Source organism: Macaca nemestrina, chromosome 10 (genome assembly GCF_043159975.1).
Source record: "Macaca nemestrina isolate mMacNem1 chromosome 10, mMacNem.hap1, whole genome shotgun sequence".
NCBI classification, from domain to species: Eukaryota; Metazoa; Chordata; class Mammalia; order Primates; family Cercopithecidae; genus Macaca; species Macaca nemestrina.
In genome coordinates, this window is record NC_092134.1 from 13,570,156 (window position 1) to 13,596,235 (window position 26,080).

The window sequence follows — 26,080 nt, forward strand, 5'->3', positions numbered from 1 at the left end:
TGTACTTTTAGTAGAGACAGGGTTTCACCACATTGGCCAGGCTGGTCTTGAACTCCTGACCTCAAGTGATCCACCCACCTTGGTCTCCCAGAGTGCTGGGATTACAGGCATGAGCCACCATGCCCAGCCATATGTCTTGTTCAGCACGGCATACCAATGTCAAGTGCAATACTTGCCATGTAGAAGATGCTGGATAAGTATTTGTAGCATAAAAGGACAAATGAGTATGTCTGTCTTGTTCACTAGAACAGGGGTTTGCAAATCATGGCTCATGGGCCAAATCCAGCCTGCTGCCTGTTTTTGTAAATAAAGCTTATTTAGAACATAGTCACACTCATTTGTTTACTATTGTCTGTGGCTATTTGATATAGTTTTGTTGTAGGGCAGGTAAGCCCCAGAATTGGAGCTTAGCCTGGGAATTTTTTTGGCCTCTCTTAGGAAATAATTTAAGAGTGAGCTGGTGGTAGAAGAAAGCAGCTTTAGGCTGGGCATGGTGGCTCACTCCTGTAATCCCAGCACTTTGGGAGATAAAGGTGGGCAGATCACCTGAGGTTGGGAGTTTGAGACCAGCCTGGTCAACATGGTGAAACTGTGTCTCTACTAACAATACAAAAACTTAGCTGGGCGCGATGGCACCTGTAATCCCCAGCTACTCGGGAAGCTGAGACAGGAGAATTGCTTGAACTTGGGAGGCGGAGGTTGCAGTGAGCAGAGATTGCGCCATTGGACTCCAGCCTGGACAACAAGAGTGAAACTCCGTCTCAAAAAACACACACAAAAAAACAAACAAACAAAAAAACAGCTTTATGGAGGCAGTGGCATTAGAGCCCTGACTTGGTTACAGCTCCATGACTGCTCCTGCAGAGCAGGGCTACCCCACAGGCAGCGTGTTGAGAGTGGCAGCTCAGGGCAGTGCTGTAGTTAGATTTATACTCACTTTTAACTATATGTAAATTAAGGGGCCGGTTGTTCAGAAATTTTTAGATAAGGAGTGGCAACTTCTGGGTGGTGGCCCTGGAAAGGGGTGGCAACTTCTGGGTCATTGCCCTGGAAAGCGGTAGTAACTTCTGGGTGCTGCCATAGCAATGGTAAACTGTCATGGCACTGGTGAGCACGCCTGATGGAGAGGAGCTCTGAGTGCCTTTTTCCTGTTTCAGCCAGTCTTCAATCTGCTCTGGAGTCAAGTCCCGCCGCCTACCTCAGTTTGGATGTTCGTCCCCTCCAAATCTCATGTGGAAATGTGATCCCCAATGTTGGAGGTGGGGCCTGGGGGGAGATGTTGTGGTCGGGGGGCAGACCCTCATTAATGGCTTGATGCCCTCCCTGCAGTAATGAGTTCTCACTCTGTTAGTTCATGTGAGAGCTGGTTGTTTAAAAGAGCCTGGCATCGTTCTCTTTCTGTCTCTTTCTCTCTCTCTCTCGCCACATGACACAGTTGCTTCCCCCTTACTTTCCACGATGAGTAAAGGCTTCCTGAGTCCTCACCGGAGGAAGATACTGGCGCCATGTTTGTATAGCCTGCAGAACCACGCACCAAAGCTACCTCCTTTCTTATAAATCACTCAGTGTGAGGTATTTCTTTATAGCAGTGCAAAACGGACTGACACACTACCTTTTGTGCTACAAAGACAGAGTTGAGTAGTTGGGACTTTGTCTCTCTGTCCAGAGAATGTAGGGCCTGCAAGCCCAAAAATATTTACTATTTGGTCATTTACCAAAAAAGTTCGCCCACTCCTGCACTAGAAGATCAATCCATGAGGTCAGGGACTTTAGATAAATTGTTCATCTCCATGCCCAAGCCAATGCTGTCATTCCCAGCTGTTAAAATGTTGAAATACTCTGTACTCATTGATAAATAGCAGCTACTCTGAAGCTTGTCCCCCTTCCCCAGTATCCCAACCATCCCGCTTGCTCCTCTGCATTTTCCCTGGTTTCCCCATGATCCAACAACTTAAGGGTTATTAGTGCACTTAGCAGAGCATCTTCTCCGATTCTGTGCTCATGCCAAACTTGTTAAATATTTAAATATCGTCCTTGTTGCTAGTACTTAGTGGTGTCTGGCACATTGTTGGAGCTCAAGAAATGTGTTACTGACTGAATGAGTGAATGAATATGTCTGTTTCCCCACAGAATGTGAATTTTTTGAGGGCATCTTTGAGGTCTGCAGGACATAGCACAGTGCCAGGCAAAGCAGAGGTATTCAGAGACTGCCTGCTGCTGAGATGAAGGCCAGATACTGTTCTTCTCCCTTTAATAATAAGGGAATCTTAACCAATTGACATCATGTGCCTTCTGATAAAATACCCTGACAAGCACATTTTACTTATGCAATTTCCTTTCCGTTCCTTTCCTTTCCTTTCCTTTCCTTTCCTTTCCTTTCCTTTCCTTTCCTTTCCTTTCCTTTCCTTTCCTTTCCTTTCCTTTCCTTTCCTTTCCTTTCCTTTCCTTTCCCCTTTCCTTTCCTTTCCTTTGCCTTCCCTTCCCTTCCCTTTCCCTTCCCTTCCTTTCCTTTTTCCTTTCATTTCCTTCTTCCTTCCCTTCCCTTTCCTTTTCCTTTCCTCTTTTCTTGCCTTTTCTTTTCTTTTCCTTTCTTTTCTCCTCTTCCTCCTCCTCCTTCTCCTCCTCCTCCTCCTCCTTTTTTTTTTTTTTCCTGAGACATAGTCTTGCTCTGTCACCCAGACTGGAGTGCAGCGACGTGATCTCAGCTCACTACAACCTCTGCCTCCCGGGTCCAAGCCATTCTCCCACCTCAGCCTCCTGAGTAGCTGGGACTAAAGGCATGTGCCACCATGCCTGGCTAATTTTTGTATTTTTAGCAGAGATGGAGTTTCACCATGTTGGCCAGACTGGTCTCGAACTTCTGGCCTTAAGCAATCCACTCGCCTCGGCCTCTCAGAGTGTTGGCATTACACGCATGAGCCACTGCACTTGGCCCTATGTAGTTTTCTCAATGTGTTTAGCTTTTTTTTTTTTTTTAATTAAGAGGGAATAATAGGGTATATTCTATTTGAGCAATTTTCTGCAAGACAAATGGCTTGAAATTATTTTTAAAAAGTCAATGTCATGAAAGACGTGCACACCCTCCCACCCACACACATCAGGAGACTCTCCTAGATTAAAGAAAACTAGATGAACCTAACAATTATATGCAATGTATGATCCTTGATCACGTCTGGGATTAATAAATAAGTAGCAATGGCAGATATCGTTGGGACAATTGGGGAAATTCACATGTAGAATAAATGTTATATAATAATGTTAAATTTCTTGAGTGTGATATTTATATTTTGGTTACATAAGAGATTTTTTTTCTACAGAAGATATAGGCTGCATTATCTAGAAGTGACATTATTGCAACCTGTGCCTAAATTTTCAGCAAAATAAAAATAAAAATGGCAAAAAATGTTAACTATTGATGCATTTTGGTGATTATATGGGTCATTGTGTTATTTGCTCACTTATACTTGAGGTCTGCAATTTTTCAAAATAAAAAGAACACACAGTTTTGAAAAATAAGCTCTCTTTATCATCCTATGGCTAAGAGTCACCCAACAGTTGTGCTGCAGCCCAAAGAAGACTGGAAATATGTATTTAAAAGTTATGTACACGCACACCTGTAGTCTAAGTTACTCGGGAGGCTGAGGTGGCAGGGTCATCTGAGCCCATGAGTTTGAGGCTGCTGTGAGCTATGATCGTGCCACTGCACTCCAGCCTGGGTGACAGAGTGAGACCCTGCATTAAAAAAAAAAAAAAAAAGTTACATACAGAAGGACTCCATCAGTGCTGTGAATTACAGATTTCACTGAGAACCTCTTCCTTGATTCTGAAATCACAGCACTTCAGTAATAATTGCTCCTCTTCCTGGACTATCAAGGGGGATTAGACATATGCAGACAATTACAAGCCAGAGAAATACCCAGTATACCGCAGAGCTTTCTGCTTCCGGAACCTTCAATTAATTCTTGGATCTGGGCCACCTGAGTCAGCAACAGGCTGGAAGACTCAGTAATGAAGAGGAATTGCTTTCAGTCCTCTTGTATGAATGAGAGAGCGAGAACCAAAAACAATGTTAGGGACTTCCGGAAAGGTGAGTTCCCGAATTCCAAGTTATGAATTCTGGAGTTCTCCATCTTGGGTGTTGGTAGTGAAAAAAATACAGAGAACCAGGCCCTATCATGGAAAGATTCTGATTTAACGGGTGTGGGGACCAGGCAGCACGTGTTTTTTGTGTGTGATTTTTTTGTTGTGGTAAAATATGCCTACAGTTTAATCTTTTAACCATTTTTAAGTATACTGTTCAGTGGCGTTATGTACATTCGCATTGCTGTGCAGCCATGACCCACCATCTATTTCTGGAATTTTCATCTTCCCCAGTGGAAACTCCATACCTGTAAAATACTCACTTCCATTCACCCTCTACCCAGCCAATGACAACCACAATTCTTTCTGAGTCCCATAAATTTGACTATTCTGGGTACCTAATACAAGGGAAATTATGCAATATTTGCTTTTTTGGGGGGACTGGATTCTTTTACTTAGACATAATAATGTCTTCAAAGTTTATCCGTGTTATAGCAAGTGTCAGAATTTTTTCCCCTTTTAAGGATGAACAATACTCCATTGTAGGGATATATACAATATTCCATTGCAGGGATACATATTCCATTGTAGGGATATATACAAGATTCCATTCTAGGGATATATACAATATTCCATTGTAGGGATATATTGCATTTTGTCTATCCCTTCAGCTATTGATAGATGCTTGGGTTGCTCTTTAATTATTATTATCATTAAAAAAAATTTTTTTTGAGACGGGGTCTCATTCTGTCACCCAGGTTGGAGTGGAGTAGCACAATCTTGGCTCACTGCAGCCTCGACCTCCTGGGCTCAAGTAATTCTTCTACTTCAGCCTCCTGAGTAGCTGGGACTACAGGTGGATACCACCACACCCAGCTAATTTTTTTTTTGTGTGTGGATTTTTGGTAGAGATGGGGTTTTGCCATGTTGCCCAGGCTGGTTTCAAACTCCTGACCTCAAGCAATCCACCTGCCTCTGCTTCCCAAAGTGCTGGGATTACAGGCATGAGCCACCTTACCGAGCCTATTATTATCATTTTTAAGCTTCACAGGATTGAAAACTTCTGATCTATGTAATTATCCTTAATGTCCTTCAAGGTCAAGATGCCCATCATCTTTATATTTATTCCAAGGAAGTATGTAATAGAGCATGGGCTTGAAATTCAGAGATCTGAGTTTAAATTCCATGTCTTATCATCTGTGAGAGCTAAGGCGTGTTATCAACCTTCCTAAGCCTTAGTGCCCTCGTCTGTAAATCGGGGGCAATAGTAATAGCACCCACTTCACATTGGTGGATCCAATGAATTAATGTGTGTCAAGTGGTTGGCATTGGCTCAGCACCTAGTGTATGCTCAATGAATGTTAGCTTTTGCTGTGAATTGCTACTTCCTGCCTTGCTCTTATTTTAAGTCTGCACTCTTTGGGGGTGTAACAGAATCTTCTCTACCCCTTACTGGATCAGAATCTTTGGGGACCCAACTTTGAGAAGCTGTATTAGAGGTTTTACAAGCAAAATCACTGCATAGAATATTAGAACCCTAAATTCTGAGCTCATAATCCAGTTTAGAATTATATGAATTCAGACCCTCCCAAACTGACCTATTGTGCTGCCTTGGAAAACACAGTTCTGAGATGATAGCCGTGATGATGAATTCATAGGAAAAATAATGAGGTCCCCTCTCTTTCCTAAAGAAAGAGATCCTGCCTGTTCGGATGAAAAAACAGTTTCATGTCCTCAGCAGCAGTGACCAAAAACGTGGGAAGGGCAGCCAGTCTGTCCTGTAGAAGGGTACATCTATCACCTCGCATTGCCCATGAGCACAGGTGAAATGAGGGTCCTTGGCCATTTGAGTTGTTTGACACAAGGAAGAGAGGCTGTGCTTGGTGACCTGGCTGAAGGGGATTTGGGTGCAAGCCACAGGTGAATCCTGCCCCGCCTTCATCACCTGCTGCCACTGTGGCATCTTGTATGTAACCCTCCTGACTTTGCAAACCACCATTTTTCCAGGGACATGTTGGGGAGACCTTGAGTGAATCTAGGAATGGGGCTGCTATTGGCTTGAAAACCAGATGAAAAGCCTCTTTCAGTATTAAGTGTGGACTCTCCTCTCCCCACAAATCCTTTTCCGAATCCATTTTCTCTCCTGGTACTTGGGAAAAGGGCTGCCCATCGGTAGACCTGCTGGGTAAAAGAAAGAAGATGCGGGGAGGGACGAGAGTGGGAGACTCCAACTCTGAGATTTCATTGTGAAGGACTTCCATGGCTGGGGGGTCTCGGGCTTACGGGTAGAGAACTAACAGTGAAGCAGAAAGAATTCTTTGCCTGCCCCCCCAACATGTCAGCTGTAATTCTTTTCCTCTTTTAATTGGAATTTTATACTGAGGTTCTCCTGGCAGATGCGACAGACTGAAGCAGTGGAAATGGATTTTAGAGAAAATGCGTGGTTTATAAATCTTTTTCTGAAGAGCTTAGAATGTAAACTATTCCATCTGGTGTGGAAGAACTAGGAAGAAATGGGGTGGCTTTAGATACTCAAAATTTACATGATCTTATTTGTTCTTTTAAAAATTAATAATGCAATTTGTGAACATGTGAAACATTTGAATGCTACAGAAGCACATACAGTCAATAGTAAAACTCTTTCCCTAATCTTATTTCCCAGAGATAACCCTTATTAGCAGTTTGGTGCATCTGCTTCTAGATTTTTTCCCCCTATGAATAATATGAAAAGAAAACTGACACTGTCTCCTGCTTCCATTATGACTAAGCACATCATGTATCACAGTCAGGAGAGAGAAACAGCAATTTTCACCCTGAGATACACCAAGAATAACAGAGCCAGTCTGTCTAGTCCTGATCCCTCAAATATTAAAACCTTGAGTGCTTCCCATAAATCTTGGCAAAGACAGCTTCATCCCTACCTTTTGCAACTATGATGTTTAAACACAGGTTACCTCCTTTGTGGATATTGTAATATCTTCAGAAAGATACTGTTTTGTTTTCCAGGAACAGATTAATATAAAACAACTTGGTCACCTTGGCAGCTTTGCATCTGTTTTCTTTTAAATTCTTGTGTTTTGCTTTGGCTAGCTGGTCTTTTTGAAGGTGGATTCTCTTGCATTTCTTTTGAAGTAAAATGTTTTCTTCTCTAAATGTTTTGGCCTTCAGTCTTTCTTTGACAAAATAACAATGATAATAGATAATATTTATGAGGCATTTAGTATATGCCAGGCACTGCATTAAATGTTTTTCAAGAATGATTGGATTGGTCCTCACAACACTATGAGCTAGGTGCTTTGTGGTTTCCATTTTACAGATGGGAAAACTGAGGCACAAAGAAGTCAAAGCAATTTGCCCAGTCACGTGGCTAGTTTGGTACAGTGATTGTGCACACACACATACAGGCACAGACAGACAGGAGTTTGTGTGTGTGTGTGTGTGTTTTTTCTCTCTTTGTTTTAAGAATATGAATAGGCCAGGTGCAGTGGCTCATACCTGTAATCTCAGCACTTTGGGAGGCTGAGGCAAGAGGATCACTTGAGTCCAGGAGTTCAAGACCAGCCTGGGCAACATAGCAAGACCCTTGTCTCTACAAAAAAATTTTAAAAATTAGCTGGATGCCAGGAACTGATTCATGCCTGTAATCCCAACACTTTGGGAGGCCAAGGCAGGAGGATCACTTGAGTCCAGGAGGTCAAGACCAACCTGGGTAAGACAGGAAGACCCTGTATCTACAAAAAATTAGCTGGCGTGGTGGCATGTGCTTGTAATCCCAGCTACTTGGGGATGCTGAGATGGGAGGATTGCTTGAGTCCCAGTGTCCAAGGCTGCAGTGAGCTATGATTGTGCCACTGCACTCCAGCCTGGGTGACGGAGCAAGACGCCGTTTCAAAAAAAAAAAAAAAAAAAGCCAGATATGGTGGCATGTACCTGTAATCCCAGCTACTCAGGAGGCTGAGGCAAGAGCATTGCTTGAGTGCAGGAGTTTGAGATTATAGTGAGCTATGATTGAGCCACTGCACTGTAGCCTGGGTGACAGAGCAAGACCCTGTATCTGAAAAAATAAAAAATATAAAAATACAAACAGTATCATACAACATTTGTTCTACAACTTGCTTTTTTTCCATTTAATATGGGGTGGGCAACTTCCCAAGCTAGTGTGTCCAAGTCTGTTTTATTCTTGTTTTCTTTCCCCATTCATTATTAAAATAATGAGTTATATTGACAGACTTCCTGATGTTACATGATCCTCGTATTCTTGGGGAACGTCTTGATTTGTTATGGTGCAATCTTTTCTTTGTAACTTTTTATTTTCAAATAGCTTCAAACTTACAGAAACATTGTGAGTTCTATAAACATTATGAGTATGGTTGTCTTATTCTTTTTAAGGGCTTCCTCCTAGTTCATTTAAATGTTCATACCTCACCTATAACTATAGACATTTAGTTATTTAAAATTTATTGAGATTGCATAATATGCTGTAGTGGACATTCTAGTGAGTATGGCTGTCTTATTCTTTTTAAGGGCTTCCTACTAGCTCATTTAAATGCTCATGCCTCACCTGTAACTGTAACTATAGACATTTTCTTATTTAAAATTTGTTGAGATTGCATAATATGCTGTAGTGGACATTCTGATTGATACATTTTCATATGTTTGAGCCTTTGCTTTTGGTGAATTTCTAGGAATGGAATTGTTCAGTCAAACGGTATATGGATTTACATTTGGAGCGATAAAGCCAAATTGCCCTGCAAAAAGGTTATCCAAATCTATGTTCCCACTAATTGTATTTAAGTGTTCTTTCCCCGACATCATTGCCAATACTGTATATTATCAATCTCTTTTTCCACATTCTGATGGGTGAAAAAGAATCTCAAGATAAAATTCCATTAATTAATGGCGAGGTTGAGCCATCTCTTCACACTTCAGATCTTATCTCCAATGTTTTCTTCTCACAGAGGACTTTTCAGACCAGCTTATCTAAAACTGGCCAGCTTTCCCTGGTGACCCACACAGTGCCTGGAACATAGCATGAGATCAATAAGTATGTGTTGAATTAACAAATGTATGTATAAATGAATATTTATTGATCTTATGTGTTTCTTCTTGATGAGTTTTGTACCCACACCCTTTGTCTAGTTTTCTATTGGTTTGTCTTTTCTTACTGAGCTGTGGGAAACTTTTACATATTATGGACCAGCACTGTGCAATAGAAATATAATGGGAGACACACAGGTGATTTTGAATTTTCTAGTAACCACATCAAAAAAGTAAAAATAAGTAGGTGAAATTAACTTCAATAATATACATTTTATTCAATCCAACATGTCAAAATATTATTCAAAGCTGTGGTATGAGCCATTTTTCAAGTGCTCCATAGTTACATGTGGCTAGTGGCAACTGTACTGAATAACTGAATAATATTCCTTGATCTGTTACATATTTTGCAAAATTTTCTCCCACTTTCTCGTGGTCTGTCTTTAAAAAATAATTAAAATACTATGATTATAGTGATATTGTATTAAAATAACTCCTGAGTGAATAGATTTGTACCAATGGCAGTGTTTTTTTTTTTTCTTGAGACAGGATCTTGCTCTGTCACCTAGGCTGGAGTGCAATGGCATGATCTTGGCTCACTGAAACCTCAACTTCCCTGGCTGAAGTGATCTTCCCACCTCAGCCTCCCAAGTATCTGGGACTACAGGTGAGTGCTACCACTCCCAGGTAACTTTTGTATTTTTTGTAGAGATGAGGTTTTGCCATGTTGCCCAGGCTGGTCTTGAATTTCAGAGCTCAAATTATCCTCCTGCCTCAGCCTCCCAAAGTGTTGGTATTACAGACACGAGCCACCATGCCTAGCCTGCTCTTTTTTCATATGGTTTATGTTTCTATGGAATTTTGTCCCATTGTATTAGTCCTTTCTCATGCTGCTAATAAAGACATACTTGAGACTGGGCAATTTATAAAGGAAAGTGGTTTAATTGACTCACAGTTCAGCATGGCTGGGGAGGCCTCAGGAAACTTACAATCATGGTGGAAAGGGAAGGAAATGCATCCTTCTTCACACGGCAGCAGGAGAGGGAAGAATGAGTGCCGAGTGAAGGAGGAAGCCCCTTACAAAACCATCAGATCTCAAGAGAACTTACTCGCTATCACATGAATAGCATGGGGGAAACTGGCCACATGATTCAGTTACTTCCTACCAGGTCCCTCCCATGACATGTGGGGATTATGAGAACTACAATCAAAGATGAGATTTGGGTGAGGACACCACCAAACCATATAATTGCACTCCTGGCCCCTCTCAAATCTTATGTCCTCACATTTCAAGACACAATCATGCCTTTCCAACAGTCCACCTAAGTCTCAGCTCATTCCAGCATTAACCCAAAAGTCCAAGTCCAAGGTCTCATCTGAGAGAAGACAAGTCGCTTCCTTCTATGACCTTGCAAAACCAAAAGCAAGTTAGTCACTTCCTAGATACAATGCGGGTACAGGCATTGGGCAAATACGTCTGCTCCAAAAGGGAGAAATTGGCCAAAACAAAGTGGCTACAGGCCCCATGCAAGTCCTAAATCCAATAGAGCAGTCAATAAACCTTAAATTTCCAAAATGATCCCCTTTGACTCCATGTCTCACATCCAGGTCACACTGATGCAAGAGGTGGGTTCCCATGGCTTTGGGCAGCTCCACTCCTGTGGCTTTGCAGGGTACAGCCCCCCTCCCTAACTGCTTTCACAGGCTGGTGTTCAGTGCCTGCAGCTTTTCCAGGTGCATGGTGCAAGCTGTTGATGGATCTACCATTCTGGGTTCTGGAGGACAGTGGCCCTCTTCTCACAGCTCCACTAGGCAGTGCCCCAGTGGGGACCTTGTATGGAGGCTACTACTGCATATTTCCCTTCCATACTTCCCTAGCAGAGGTTTTCCATGAGGGCTCTGCCCCCGTAGCAAATTTATGCCTGGACATCCAGGCATTTCCATACCATCCTCTGAAATCTAGGTGGAGGTTCTCAAATCTCAATTATTGTCTTCTGCACACCCTCAGGACTAACACCATGTGGAAGCTGCCAAGATTTGGGACTTGCACCCTCTGAGGCAATGGTCCAAGCTGTACTTCGACTCCTTTTAGCCACGGTTGGGGCTGAAACAGCTGGGATGCAGGGCACCACGTCCAGAGGCTGCACACAGCAGTGGGCCCTGGGCCTAGCCCATGAAACCATTTTTCCCTCCTAGGCCTCCAGATCTGTGATGCGAGGGGCTGCCTTGAAGGTCTCTAACATGCCCTGGAGACATTTTTCCCATTGTCTTGGTGATTAACATTTGGTTCCTTGTTACTTATGCAAATGCAAATTTCTGCAGCTGGCTTGAATTTCTCTCGAGAAAATGGGGTTTCTTTCTTTCTTTCTTTCTTTTTTTTGAGATGGGGTTTTGCTCTTGTTGCCCAGGTTGGAGTGCAATGGTGTGATCTTGGCTCACTGCAACCTCCACCTCCTGGATTCAAGTGATTCTCCTGCCTCAGCCTACCAAGTAGCTGGGATTATAGGCATGTGCCACCACGCCTGGCTAATTTTGTATTTTTAGTAGGGACAGGGTTTCTCTCTTTTGGTCAGGCTGGTCTCGAACTCCTGACCTCAGGTAATTCACCCATCTTGGCCTCTCAGAGTGTTGGGATTATAGGCGTGAACCACCACGCCCGGCCGGGATTTTCTTTTCTATAACATCATCAGGCTGCACATTTTTCAAACTTTTATGATCTGCTCCCTCTTGAATGCTTTGCCATGTAGAAATTTCTTCTGCCAGATACCCTAAATCATCTATCTCAAGTTCAATGTTCCGTAGATCTCTGGGGCAGGGGCAAAATGTTGCCAGTCCATTTGCATAGCAAGAGTGACCTTTACTCTTGTTCCCAACAAGTTCCCCATCTCCATCTGAGACCACCTTAGCCTGGACTTCATTGTCCATATGACTATCAGCATTTTGGTCAAAGCCATTCAACAAGTCTCTCAGAAGTTCTAAACTTTCCCACATCTTCCTGTCTTCTGAGGCCTCCAGTCTCTAGGAAGTTCCAATTTTTCCCACATTTTCTTATCTTCTTCTGAGCCCTCCAAACTGTTCCAACCTCTGCCTGTTACCCAGTTCCAAAGTTGCTTCCACATTTTCTGGTATCTTTACAGCAGCTTCCCACTCTCCATGGTACCAGTTTACTGTAATTGTCTGTTCTCATGCTGCTAATAAAGATATACCTGAGACCGGGTAATTTATAAAGGAAAGAGGTTTAATTGACTCACAGTTTCACAGGGCTGGGGAGGCCTCAGGAAACTTATAATCATGGCAGAAGGAGAAGCAAACATGTCATTCACATGGTGGCAAGAGAGAGAAGAATGAGTGTCGAGTGAAGGGGGAAGCTCCTTACAAAACCATCAGATCTTGTGAGAACTCATTCACTATCACAAGAATAGCATGGGGGAAACTGGCCCCATGATTCAATTACCTCCCACTGGGTTCCTCCCATGACACGTGGGGATTATGGGAGCTACAATTCAAGACTGAGATTTGGGTGGGGACACAGCCGAACAATATCACCCATGTAGATTTTAATAACCATGACTACAATCAGGAAACAGAAATGGTCAATCACCACAGAGAAACTCCCCCGGTGACGCCTTGCAAGTCACACCTTTCCTCCAGGTCCATTGTCTGTTCACTTATATTTGTGGTGTTTGGACATTACCGAGTTCTTTTCTAAGCTATAGAGCTCATCATTTCATAAACCAACCACCATTATTTTAGTGTGCTAAGCAGCCAGTTGCTGTCTCTCTTCTTCCTGCAAAGTATTTTAAAAAGAAGGGACTTTAGTTTCTTTCTGGTTTTAATTTTCCTCTGTGATACAAATGGATCTTAGAGTATAGAACAAGAGCATAGTCTAACATTCTAAGAATTCATGACACTTCACTCTTAGAATATAGAACACATGGGTTCTCATCACATACTTTATAAGGCATGCAGGAGTCTCCTGCAGTGACTCTTCTCTTTGCTAGGGGCCTAGGCTCATATTGGCAAAATGGAATAACAGTGTTCAGGTCTTGACCAGATGCCTTGAACCAGTGAAGGCCACACTTTGACAGAAGAGTGAGCAAGTTTCTGTCTTCTGTAGTAAATGCTAATGATCTCATGGTCACTGCAGCTGGTTATTTGAAACTTATTTATACATGCCTTCCCTGAATGGACACATGATACCTAAATACCCACGGGAGGAAAGTTGGGCAGGAGTCAGAAGTGAGGGTGACCGTTTCTATGCTGAACCTCAAAAAGGTTGCTGTGGGGGACAGCAAGACAGTCATGAAGCTGTGCAGTGGAGACTCCCAGGCACCTGTCAGAAAGCACAGGCAACTCCTGGCATCCACACCTCAAAGAAAAAGAGTCCAAAGTAACCCCATAAATTTTGATAACTGGCACTGAATACCGATAGGTCTAATGTTCTAGGAATTCATGACACTTCACACCAAACTGCAAAGCTACTCCAATGCCCTAAGCCAGGAAAATGTGGAAAGTACTTTGTCCTTTCCTTCTGGTCTTTAGATCAGAACTCTTGCTACATCTCACATGATACCCTGGATGAGACAGCAGTACCTATGGGATTGCTGCCAGTGTAGACCGGAGATGAAACTCTCCAAAGTTATATTTTTATATCTCCCTATATTCGTGGTTCCCAATTCTAGCTGCACCTTAGAATTACTCAGTGTGGGAGGCTTAAAAAATTCCTACACCCAAGTTCGTTCCCAAACCAACTGAATCAGGCTATCTGGGGTGGGACCCCAGCGTTGGATTTTTTTTTTGAAAGCTTTTCAGGTTATTCTGAGGGGCAGCCAGAATTGAGAACCACTGTCCTAGATGGACGGCCATTCATTAGTTCATTCATTTAAAACCTACTTCTTGAGTATCACCTGTGTGCCTGGCACTGCTCCCTGCCCTCATGGAGCTTACTTTCTGGTAGAGATAAAAAATAAATAAACATGCAAATAAATAAGGTGAATACATAATATTATTAAGGCAAAGAAGGTAGGGTGAAGGAGGGAGATTGTTTTAGCAGAAAGCAGGTAGACTGAGACCTGAAGGCTTGTGAAGAAGCCAGGCCTGCAGAGAGCAGTGGGGAGAGGATGCCTGGCAGGGAGGATGGCAAGTGCAAAGGTCTGGAGGGGGGAAACAAATTTTTTATTGAAGGTTCCCCCCAAAATGCAGTGTGGCTGAGCTGTAGGAGTGAAAGAGAGAGGAGAGGGGACAACAAAGGAAAGAAAAGAGAGGAGAGAGGAGAGATGAGATAAGGCCAAAGGGGAAACCAGGAGCTATATTAGTCATAATAATGAATCATCATATTAAAATAATAGTTAATATTTATTGAATATTTATTCTGTGCCAGGTCCTGGACTAACCACTATATGTGCTTCATATAATTGGTTCCTTACAATAACCCCCATGGAGATAAAAGTAATCTTATCCCCCATTTTACAGATGAGAAAACTGAGATTCAGAAAGAGGGACATCAACAGTCAAACAGTGTTTCTGTGTTCAAAGGCAACTTTCTAAGGAGACTACAAACATAAGCAAAAGTTAGTGCATCCATCCACAAAGCCCTTAGGATAACTATTTTATTATGCCCAAAAGAACTTAAGAGCAAGATTTGATGCACTGTTTGATGCATAGCACTGGGTAGATGACTTGACTTAAATTTAATAAAAATTTGGTTACTGATAGAGAAAATAGGGCAGGTATATCTAAGCTGTGCTACTAATAAATGAAAATGTCAAAAATTCATTTTCTTTTTGTTCTTGCCTCTCTCTCTCTTTCTCTCTTTGAGATGGAGTCTCACTCTCTCACCCAGGCTGGAGTGCAGTGGTGCAATCTTGGCTCACTGCAGCCTCCGCCTCCCACATTCAAGCAATTTTCCTACCTCCGCCTGCCAAGTAGCTGGGATTACAGATGCACGCCACCATGCCCAGCTAATTTTTTTTTTTTTTTGTAGAGAATGGCTTTCACATGTTGGCCAGGCTGGTCTTGAACTCCTGACCACAGGTGATTCGCCAGCCTCAGCCTCCCAAAGTGCTGGGATTACTGGTGGGTACATGGGATTGGAACATTGTGCTTCCTCAGCTCTAAAGCCTTCCGTTGTCCCCTATTTCCCTGGGAGAAGCTCACATTCTTCATTCTTCCCTTCCCAACTCTGCATGGGTGGCCCCTGCAGCCTCTCTCATCTCATTTGGAGCCTTTTCTCTTGCTCACTGTCTCCCCGTTTCTTGCCCCCTGTCTGTGTCCAGGTCATCTCCTCTCTACTCGTGGCCCTCTTCTCTCTCTGCCTCATGTGGCCAGCATCTCCTCATTCTGGTCTTGGCTGACATGTTGGCACCTTCAGGGCAGCCTTCTCAGGCCTCCTCATCTCTTCATTTTTTATTTTTTGAGACAAGGTTTTACTCTGTTGCCCAGTGGTGCAATCATAGCTCACTGCAGCCTCAAACTCTTGGGCTCAAGCAGTTCTCCAGCCTCAGCCTCCAGAGTAGCTGGGACCACAGGTGCACGCCACCACGCCCGACTGATTTTTTTCATTTTCTGGTAGAGACAGGGTCTTGCTATGTTGCCCAGGCTGGTCTCAGACTCTTGTGCTCAAGTGATCATCTTGCCTCAGCCTCCTAAAGTGCTGGGATTACAGGCATGAGCCACTGTATTCAGCCAGGTCCCCACATCTTAAGTAGGTACTGTGACCATAGTCAGTAGGTTATGACTCAGCTCCTGGTTTATTTCCTTCGTGACTCTTGACGCAAGTCACAGTCATTTGATTCAGTGGCCTGTTGACTTTTGAGTGTTTGTTCTGCCACCTGACTGTGAGCTCCGTGAAGATGCAGACCATATCTCATTGTATTCATTGCTCCAGTGCCTAATGGAGGGTCTGACACCTAGCATTCCTTTAATATATATTCCTGATAAAAAAGAAAAAATTCATACAGCCAGGTTTTCATTTTCCAACCTGTAGCCCTGCTTTTTAAAATTATTTAAACAGGCTTCTTAGGAATTTGCCCAAATATCTAGCCATTTGGACAGTTGATGATTACTGGTATGTAAAAAGAATTCTTGGTTGACCAAACAGTTGAAGATCCATTTCTATGATCCTAAAAGGATTAATTTTGTTACCTGAATCTTTTTTTTTTGTCCTCCACACTACTAAAAAATCAGATGATCTACAGATCTGAGAGACTAGATTAATTTTTTATCTTTCAGTTGATTTTATGCAAGAGTCCTGTAGACTGGACTTAATTTGGATCTTGAGTTTCCCAAAGGCAAGAGCTATAGTGGTATCCACCAATTGTTTTATAAAGTGGAGAATTTTCCATTAGATTGAAATTCAGGAACCATAACCAACATCTTGGGGGTTAAGGGTTTTTTTTTTTTTTTTTTTTTTTTCTCTAATACTGAAAGACATTACATCATGGAGGTTGAAGGTGTGGGCTCTGAGCCAGTCTGTCTGGGTTCCATCCCAGTTTTGCTACCTACTTGCAGAATCATGAGCAAGTGAACTAATTGTCTGTACTGTATTCTCTGCTTCTGTAAATGGGGATGGTGATTTTTTAAAAAAGTACTTACTTAATGGAATTTCCTGGCAGCTTGAATGGATGAATACACCAAAAGCTCTTAGCATAGTGCTTGGCACATAACTAACAGTTAATAAATGGGAACTATTGTCTATTTTCAGCCATCAGAAGGCAAAGAGTAGGTCTAATGTGACATTTCTTGGCAACTAAAACATTGTATGACATTTTTCCTATGTATTTATTCATTCATTAGACACTTATTAAGCCACTACTACATACTGGTACTGTTGTAAGAACTGGGAACGCCAGTCATGTATGGTCAGGCAGACAAGGTCCCTGCCTTTGAAGAGCTGAAGGAGCCATACCATTAGCACTCAAACCTATCATTAAAAACTTCCAGACAGGGAGAAGTGCTATGAAGGAAATAAGACAGAACCTTATGGTAGGGAGCAACTGGTAGACTGTTTGGTCTTCATTTGATACTACAGATTTACTGATGATTTTCTTTTACGTGGAAACTACCCCCTCCCATCCACAGCTGCCAATATTAGTGTATGTGTATGTAAATTGCACCATGCCCCATTTTATTACAGACAATGTTATAAACTAGATATATGGTTCTTTAATATAATAACAGCAGCTGAACCCAAAGGAAAATCAAGCCTTATAGGGAAGAATATAAAACTTAGTTTCCCTCTGGCTAGCCATATGTAGAAAGCTGAAACTGGATCCCTGCCTCACACCTTATACAAAAATTAATTCAAGATGGATTAAAGACTTAAATGTTAGACCCAAAGCCATAAAAACCCTAAAAGAAAACCTAGACAATACCATTCAGGACATAGGCATGGGCAAGGACTTCATGACTAAAACACAAAAAGCAATGGCAACAAAAGCCAAAACAGACAAATGGGATCTAATTAAACTAAAGAGCTTCTGCATGGCAAAAGAAACTACCATCAGAATGAACAGGCAACCTACATAATGGGAGAAAATTTTTGCAATCTCTCCATCTGACAAAGGGCTAATATCTAGAATCTACAAAGAACTTAAACAAATTTACAAGAAATAAACAAACAATCCCATCAAAAAGTGGGCAAAGGAGATGAACAGACACTTCTCAAAAGAAGACATTTATGCAGTAAACAGACACATGAAAAAATGCTCATCATCACTGGTCATCAGAGAAATGCAAATTAAAACCCCAGTGAGATACCATCTTACACCAGTTAGAATGGCAATTATTAAAAAGTCAGAAAACAACAGATGCTGGAGAGAATATGGAGAAAAAAGAATGCTTTTACACTGTTGGTGGGAGTGTAAATTAGTTCAGCCATTGTGGAAGACAGTGTGGCGATTCCTCAAGGATCTAGAACTAGAAATACCATTTGATCCAGCAATCCCATTACTGGGTATATACCCAAAGGATTATAAATCATGCTACTATAAAGACACATGCACATGTATGTTTATTGTGGCACTATTCACAATAGCAAAGACTTGGCACCAATTCAAATGTCTATCAATGATAGACTGGATTAAGAAAATGTGGCACATATACACCACGGAATGCTATGCAACCATACAAAAGGATGAGTTCATATCCTTTGCAGGGACATGGATGAAGCTGGAAACCATCATTCTCAGCAAACTATCACAAGGTCAGAAAACCAAACACCACATGTTCTCACTCATAGGTGGAAATTGAACAATGAGAACACTTGGACACAGAGTGGGGAACATCACACACTGGGGCCTGTTGGGCGCTGGAGCCTGGGGGAGGCATAGCATTAGGAGAAATACCTAAAGTAAATGATGAGTTGATGGGTGCAGCAAACCAACATGGCACAGGTATACCTATATAACAAACCTGCACGTTGTGTGCATGTACCCTAGAACTTAAAGTATAATAATAATAAAACAAAAACAAAAACAAAAACAAAAAAACCCTTAGTTTTCCTCTTTTTTTTTTTTTTTTTTTTTTTGAGACAGGGTCTCATTACATCACCTGCAATGCAGTGGTGTGATGACGGCTCACTGCAGCCTTGACGTCCTGTGCTCTAGTGATCCTCCCACCTCAGTCTCCCAAGCACCTGGGACTACAGGCACACACTACTAGGCCTGGATAATTTTTTTTTGTTTCGTTTTTTGAGATGGAGTCTCGCTCTGTCGCCCAGGCTGGAGTGCAGTGGCGCGATCTCGGCTCACTGCAAGTTCCGTCTCCTGGGTTCATGCCATTCTCCTGCCTCAGCCTCCTGAGTAGCTGGGATTACAGGCGCTCGCCACCACACTCGGCTAATTTTGTTACTGTATTTTTAGTACAGACAGGGTTTCACCGTGTTAGCCAGGATGGTCTCCATCTCCTGACCTCGTGATCCACCTGCCTCGGCCTCCCAAAGTGCTGGGATTACAGGCGTGAGCCACTGTATCTGGCCAATATTTTGTATTTTTTGAAGACGGGGTTTTGCCATGTTGCTGAGGCTGGTCTGGAACTCCTGAGCTCAAGCAATCCACCTGCCTTGGCCTCCCAAAGTGCTGGGATTACAGGTGTGAGTCACCGCACCCGGCCTCCTCATTTGTAAAATGGGAATAAGAATATTTATGCACAGGGCTGGGCACAGTGGCTGACACCTATAATCTCAGCACTTTGGGAGTCCAAGATGGGGGAATCACAGGGTCAGGAGATTGAGACCATCCTGGCTAACACAGTGAAACCCCATCTCTACTAAAAATACAAAAAAGTAGCCAGGCATGGTGGCACGTGCCTGTAGTTGCAGCTACTCAGGAGGCTGATGCAGGAGAATCACTTGAACCCAGGAGGCAGAGGTTGCAGTGAGCCAAGACCACACCACCGCACTCCAGCCACGGTGACAGAGCGAGACTCTGTCTCAAAAAAAAAAAAAAAAAAAAAAAAAAAAAAAAAAAAAAGAAAGAAAGAAAGAAAGAAAAGAAAAAGAAAAGAATATCTATGAACAGGTTGGTTGTGAGGCTTAAATGAGATGATGGCAGTAAAGGGGCCTTGCATTATCTCACTTAGTTTTGAAAACTGTGCAGAGAGGTTGACATTAATATTCCCATTGTATAGGTGGGAAAACCTAGTCTCAGAGAAATTAGGATAAGAGCAGAGCTGGGATTCAGACTTAGGAGTTGAGTTCAGAGCCTGGCCCAACATGATGTTTGCCTTTGAATCTGTACCCCCACCCAGTGTACATGTTGGGGGCTAAAGGAGAAACTACAAGCAAAAATGGAAAGCAGTTTTGTGAAAAACTCTGGGATACATAAACAGGCCTCTAAGGTTCACAAAACAGTGAAAGAAGCAAGGGCCAGAAAATCTACAAAAAGGAGAGAAAATATTTGCAATTCACATATTTATGAAGTCTTTGCAGCTAGTATATATATATGTGTGTGTGTATGTGTGTATATATATACACACACATATATCTCTTAAACTCAACAATAAAAAGATGAACAACCCACTTAAAGAGAGGCAAAGTCTCTAAATGGACATTTCTTTGAAGAATACAAATTGCCAGTAAGCACAGGAAATGCTCAATATCATTAGTCACTAGAGAAATGCAAATAAAAACCTCAAAAAGATACTACTTTGCACCTACTGGGATAGCCACAATAAAAAAGATAGTAACATGTGTTATTAAGGATATAGAGAAACTGGAACCCTTGTACAGGGATGGTGGGATTGCAAAATTGTGCGGGTGCTTTGGAAATGGTCTAGCAGTTCCTCAACAAGTTAAACATATCGTTATCATACTACCCAACAATTCCACTCCTAGCTCTATACTTAAGAAAATTGAAAACATGAGTTCATACAAAAAAGTTGTTCATGAATATTCCTAGCAGCATATTTTTAAAAGCCAAAAAATGGAATCAACCCAATGTCCACCAATGAATGAACAGAAAAACACAGTATGGAATATCCATACAATAGAATATTATTCAGCCTTAAAAAGAATGAAGTACTGATTAATGCTACAACATGGATGAACCCTGAAAACGTGATGCTAAGTGAAAGAGGACATATATGAAAGATCATATATTATATGATTCCATTTATAAGAAATATCCAGAATAGGTAAATCCGTAGAGATAGACAATAGATTAGAGATTGCCAGGGGTTGTGGGGATGAGTAGTGACTGCTAATGGGCTGTATTAGTCCATTCTCATGCTGTTATAAATAAATATCTGAGGGTGGGTACTTTATAATAAAAGAGATTTAATTGACTCACAGCTCCACATGGCTGGGGAAGCCTCAGGAAACTTACAATCATGGTGGAAAGCACCTCTTCACAGGACAGCAGGAGAGAGAATGAGTGCCAAGTGAATTGGGGAAGAACCCCTCATAAAACCATCGTATGTCGTGAGAACTCACTCACTATGATGAAAACAGCATGGGGGAAACCACCCCTATGATTCAATCACCTCCCACCAGGTCCCTCCCATGACAGGTGGGGCTTATGGAAACTGCAATTCAAGATGAGATTTGGGTGAGGACACAGCTAAACCACAACATTCCACCCACGGCCCCTCCCAAATTTTATGTCCTCACATTTCAAGACACAAAAATCATGCACTTCCAACAGTCACCTGAAGTCTTAACTCATCCAGCATTAACCCCAAAGTCCAGATCCAAAGTTTCATCAAAGACAAGGCAAGTCCCTTCTGCCTATGAGCCTGTAAAATCAAAAGCAAGTAAGTCACTTCCTAGATACAACGGGAGTACAGGCATTGGGTAAATACACCCATTCTAAATGGGAGAAATTGACCAAAACAAAGGATGAAAGTCCAAAATCCAATAGAGCAGTCATTAAACCTTAAAGTTTCAAAATAATCTCCTTTGACTCCATGTCTCACATCCAGGTCATACTGATGCAAGAGGTGGGCTCCCATGGCCTTGGGCAGCTCTGCCTCTGTGGCTTTGCAGGGTATAGTCCCCGCCCTGGCTGCTTCCATGGCTGGTGTTGAGTGTTGTGGGTTGCACCAGGTGCATGGTGCAAGCTATCAGAGGATCTACCATTCTGGCGTCTGGAGGACAGTGGCCCTCTTCTCATAGCTCCACTAGGCAGTGCCCCAATGGGGACTCTGTGTGGGGCTCTGTCCCCACATTTCCCTTCCACACTGCCCTAGCAGAAATTCTTTTTGAGGGCTCCACTCCTGCAGCAAACTTCTGCCTGGACATCCAGGCATTTCCATACATCCTCTGAAATCTAGGCAGAAGTGAGTTTTCTCCCTTTCTCTGTCTCTGTCTCTGTTTCTTTCTTTCCCAGTGACCCCTCTTTATACTCCCTTCCATCTGTAGACTTACATAAATTTCTGAACATAGTCTGATTTTTTTTTCCAGGTGCAAGAAACTCTTTTTATATAGATCAATATTGTTTTAAATTCCAAACTCCTAGATAGCAGGCTCCCATCAAAATAGCTTGATGTATGTGGGCACTTAGCAAATATTTTTAGGAATAACATCTGAGTTTTTGGATGACTTTGGGATTTCTAGTTTGGGTTTTGCTTGCTCCTGTTTCTACACCTGAAAGTGGTGCTGGGAATTCTGAGACTGGGCTTCCAGACTACAAGGTGCATTTTCTTTTCAGCACCGTTGATTCATTCATGCTTGTCTCTCTTCTTCTTGGGCTTTTGGGCTTTTTCTCTCCATAAATATTTTCAGGATAAGTAAGAATTGTCCTTTTTGGCTGTCTATCATTAGAGCCAAAAGCTACGGAGGAATTCTGACAGGCTTGATTGAGAGTATTGTATGATACTTCTTATATTGATGGGGGTAAATCTGTTAAAAGAGAAAGCTTCTAGAACAATCAAAGCTGTTTTCTATCAAAGAGTAAGGCAGGGCCAGACGTGGTGGCTCACGCCTCTAATCCCAGCACTTCAGGAGGCTGATGGGGGTAGATCCCTTGAGCACAGGAGTTCAAGACCAATCTGGGCAACATGGTGAACCATCTATACAATAAATACAAAAAAGTTTAGCTGGGCATGGTGGTGTGTGCCTATAGTCCCAGCTGCCTGGGAGGCTGAACTGGGAGGATCAACTGAGCCTGGGGAGGTCAAGGCTGCAGTGACCTGTGGTTGTACCACTGCACTCCAGTCTGTGCAACAGAGTGAGACCCTGTCTTAAAAAAAAAAAAAAAAGGAAAGGCATAGCTGTCTGATTATAATGCTTCATGGGTATAAGGACTGTCATGTTTGATTTTGTTGGAGAGGCTTACCACATTTCTGAGCCTCAGTTTTCTTAAGGATAAATAAGGAGAACAGCTTTCTTATGTACCTTGCTGGGATTTTTGCAAGGAACAAGTGAAATCGTGTCAATATGAAATGCTTTAAAAAGTAAAGACAAATGTATAAATGTTACAATAATAATAATAATAATAGAAATACTAAACTACTATAAAAATTACCCACAGCAAAGAACAAATAAAGTTATCAAAGAGGAGTAAAATAGAGAAAGTCTCCTTTAGTTTGGGGAATAGAAGATATGATACAAAGGGTAAAGGAAACAAAGTCAAGTTCCTGAATTTCACCTGCAGCAAAAAAAAAAAAAAAAAAAAAAGAGTGAGGGAGGAAGGAAATTAGCAAAAATTCGGCTAGGGAGACTCATTAAAAACAGCCAACTTAGCAAAGCATAGTGGCTCATGCCTGTAATCTCAGCACTTTGGAGGCTGAGGCAGGAAGATCACTTGAGGCCAGGAGTTTGAGACCAGCTTGGGCAACACAGGGAGATTCTGTTTCTACAAAAAAAAATTTAAAAATTAGCCAGGCTTAGTGGCTCATGTCTGTTATTCCAGCACTTTGGAGACTGAAGTGTGAGGATCGCTTGAGTCAGGATATTGAGGCTGCAGTGAGCCATGATTGCACCATTGCACTCCAGTCTGGGTGACAGAGTAAGATCCTGCCTCAAAAACAAAAACAAAACAGAAAAACAACAAAAACAAACCAAACCCAAAAACACCCAAGTTGGAAGAAAGGGGGAGAGGTGGGTCTACAACGCAAGAATGTTAAGGATGGATACCATGCAATCTTCCCATATAAACAGCAGCTGTACTCATTAAAATGAGAACCAAGGTATTATTAAGAACAGTATTTCCCAAAATGTGTGCTGTGGCATATTAGCCTTGTGATCCAAGAATCCGGGAAAATGCTTAGTAAATGCCCTATACTCTACTATTCCATTAAAGAGCCATAATGCATGGTGGTTTGCCAAAGGCTCCAAAAAGCTCCAAAGGAAAGAAAAGACTTAACTTTTGCTCAACTCAGCATTTGGTTTCTCAATTTAATCCTCTCCTGCACCTGTACCTTTTTTGGTAAAATTTGTTATCACCAGACACAACCAGTTTTCTGAGAAGCAGCATTTTGGAAAGTCTGGCTTAATTCTTGAACGTGCAGACCTGGACATTCTCAGGTATGTTCAGGCTCACATTTCTGGATGAGGGGCTTTGAGCTGAAGAGTGTCCTGCCCTGAACTAACAAACTGAGAATAAAGACAAATTTCCAAACGTGGACCCACTGGTCTGCAATGTGAGCATATTGGTGAGCTCTGGAGCAGCCAGGAAAATTATCCTTGGGAACCAAGCCTTGGCCAACCTCTCAGTGACCCTTGGCATTTGCCTGAGTCTCCTGGATATTTTCCAAATAAGGTTTTGGCAGGAATGCAGAACACAGTTGGGGAAGGGAAGCAAACCCTCAGAGATAAAGGTAGGAGCAGACTTTGGCCTGTGTAGTCATTAATTCATTAATTCATTTATTCATTCATCAAATGTTTGTTACATGTGGACTTCATGCTTGACATTGTGCTAGGTGCTGGGGCTAACAGTGTAATCTTAAGGGGCTCACATACACAAATCAGTGCAAGGAAGTAAAGATGACCCGAGAGGAAATCTGTTCAGAGTATAGAGGGCACAACCTTGAGTGAAAGAGAGGAGGCAATCAAAAAAGGCTTCATGGAGGAGGTGATTTTCTAGCTGAGCCTTGAAAGAGGAGTGGAGTCTGCATTTTAACAAGATCCTTAGGTGATTAAAGTTCTAGGATGTGAATTCTACCTGGGCTCCCCTTGATGATTATTTGAAGGTATTCTTCAAAGTCATCATTGACATTCACACATAAACCAGAAATAGTTTTCTTACTAATTAATGACAAGCTCTACCTCAACCCTGGCCTTTTTGGCCAACTCATTTAATAGCTGCTGTCTTGTTCTCTTATCTGCCGCTCATCTGGGCAGATAATGACTTAGGAGTCATTAGGAGTCAGATAATGACTTAGGAGGAGAACTCAGAAGTTCTATCTGAATTTCTTTCTTTTTACTTTTTTTGTTTGTTTGTTTTGAGACAGGGTCTCATTCTGTTGCCCAGGCTGGAGTGCAGTGGCATGATCTCGGCTCCCTGCGATCTCCACCTCCTGGGCTCAAGTGATTTTCCTGCCTCTGCCTTTTGGGTAGCTTGGACTACAGGCACTCACTACTGTGCCCAGCTATTTTTCTTTTCTTCTTTTTTTTTTGTAGAGACGGGATTTTATCATGTTGCCCAGGCTTGTCTCAAGCTTCTGAGCTCAGGTGGTCCACCCCCCTCAGCCTCCTAAAGTGCTAGGATTACAGGCGTAAACTACCATGCCTGGCCCTCTTTTTACTTTTTATTATGGAAAGTTTTAAATGTATACACAATTTGACGGGGTAATATAATAAATCCCCATGTTCCCATAACCCAGCTTCCACTGTCATGCATTAGTGGCCAATCTTGTTATATCTCTATCCCCACATATTATGTTATAACAAACCCAGCCTTTACAGCATTTCATCAGTAAATTTAAATGGCTCTTAAATTGTATTTTTTTTTTTAATTAGGAGCACACAGATTCACATCTTGAAATAGACATAGTCTGTACCACCAATGATCTGAAAGGACTCTAAAAACAGTTTAAATTCTAGATTCTCAAATACCAAATGTCAGTGGCCACCAAGAGGCAAAACTTACGAAAGTAACTGATGAGGCAGGGCTGCTGGGGAAATGTGCATATTTGCAAAATCTATGGGTATCTGGAACGCAACCTTCCCATGATGACACACTTCGGACAGGGTCTTCGTCATCTGGAACCATCTGAATGCTCTTCAGAGCTTCAAGCAAGAAATTCACAAGAAATAAGTCACAGGGGTCTGTAATTTTAATACCCCATTTCTCATGTGACAATCTCAGCTGTGGAAAGAGCCAGAGAACATTGGGAGAAGTGACAGGGAGACAGCCAATGAATCAGCATTCGGTGCTCCAACTAGCGGGCAGTGTCAAGCCCTCTGGATCCGTTGCCTGCACCAAGACCTGTTATTTCCAAGTTCACAGACACACACGATCTTCCCCCTACACCTAGCTGAAGTCCACTTGAAGCAGTTTTGACGGGCGAACAGCTAAAACTGTAT

General features: G+C 42.2%; 2 protein-coding genes across 5 annotated transcripts in view; one reads left to right on the plus strand and one right to left on the minus strand.

Annotated features, from left to right (window-relative positions):
• LOC105494959 (transmembrane protein 233) overlaps nucleotides 1–26,080 on the minus strand; it is a 46,481-nt gene that overhangs the window by 13,341 nt on the left and 7,060 nt on the right. The gene's annotated exons all lie outside the window — the stretch shown is intronic.
• Nucleotides 9,653–26,080, plus strand: part of LOC105494914 (aspartate and glycine-rich protein-like) — a 266,293-nt gene continuing 249,865 nt past the window's right edge. Inside the window, exon 1 of the mRNA XM_071070987.1 lies at nucleotides 9,653–9,784. The gene's annotated coding sequence lies outside the window, so the exon portion shown is untranslated. The remainder of the gene's footprint in view (nucleotides 9,785–26,080) is intronic.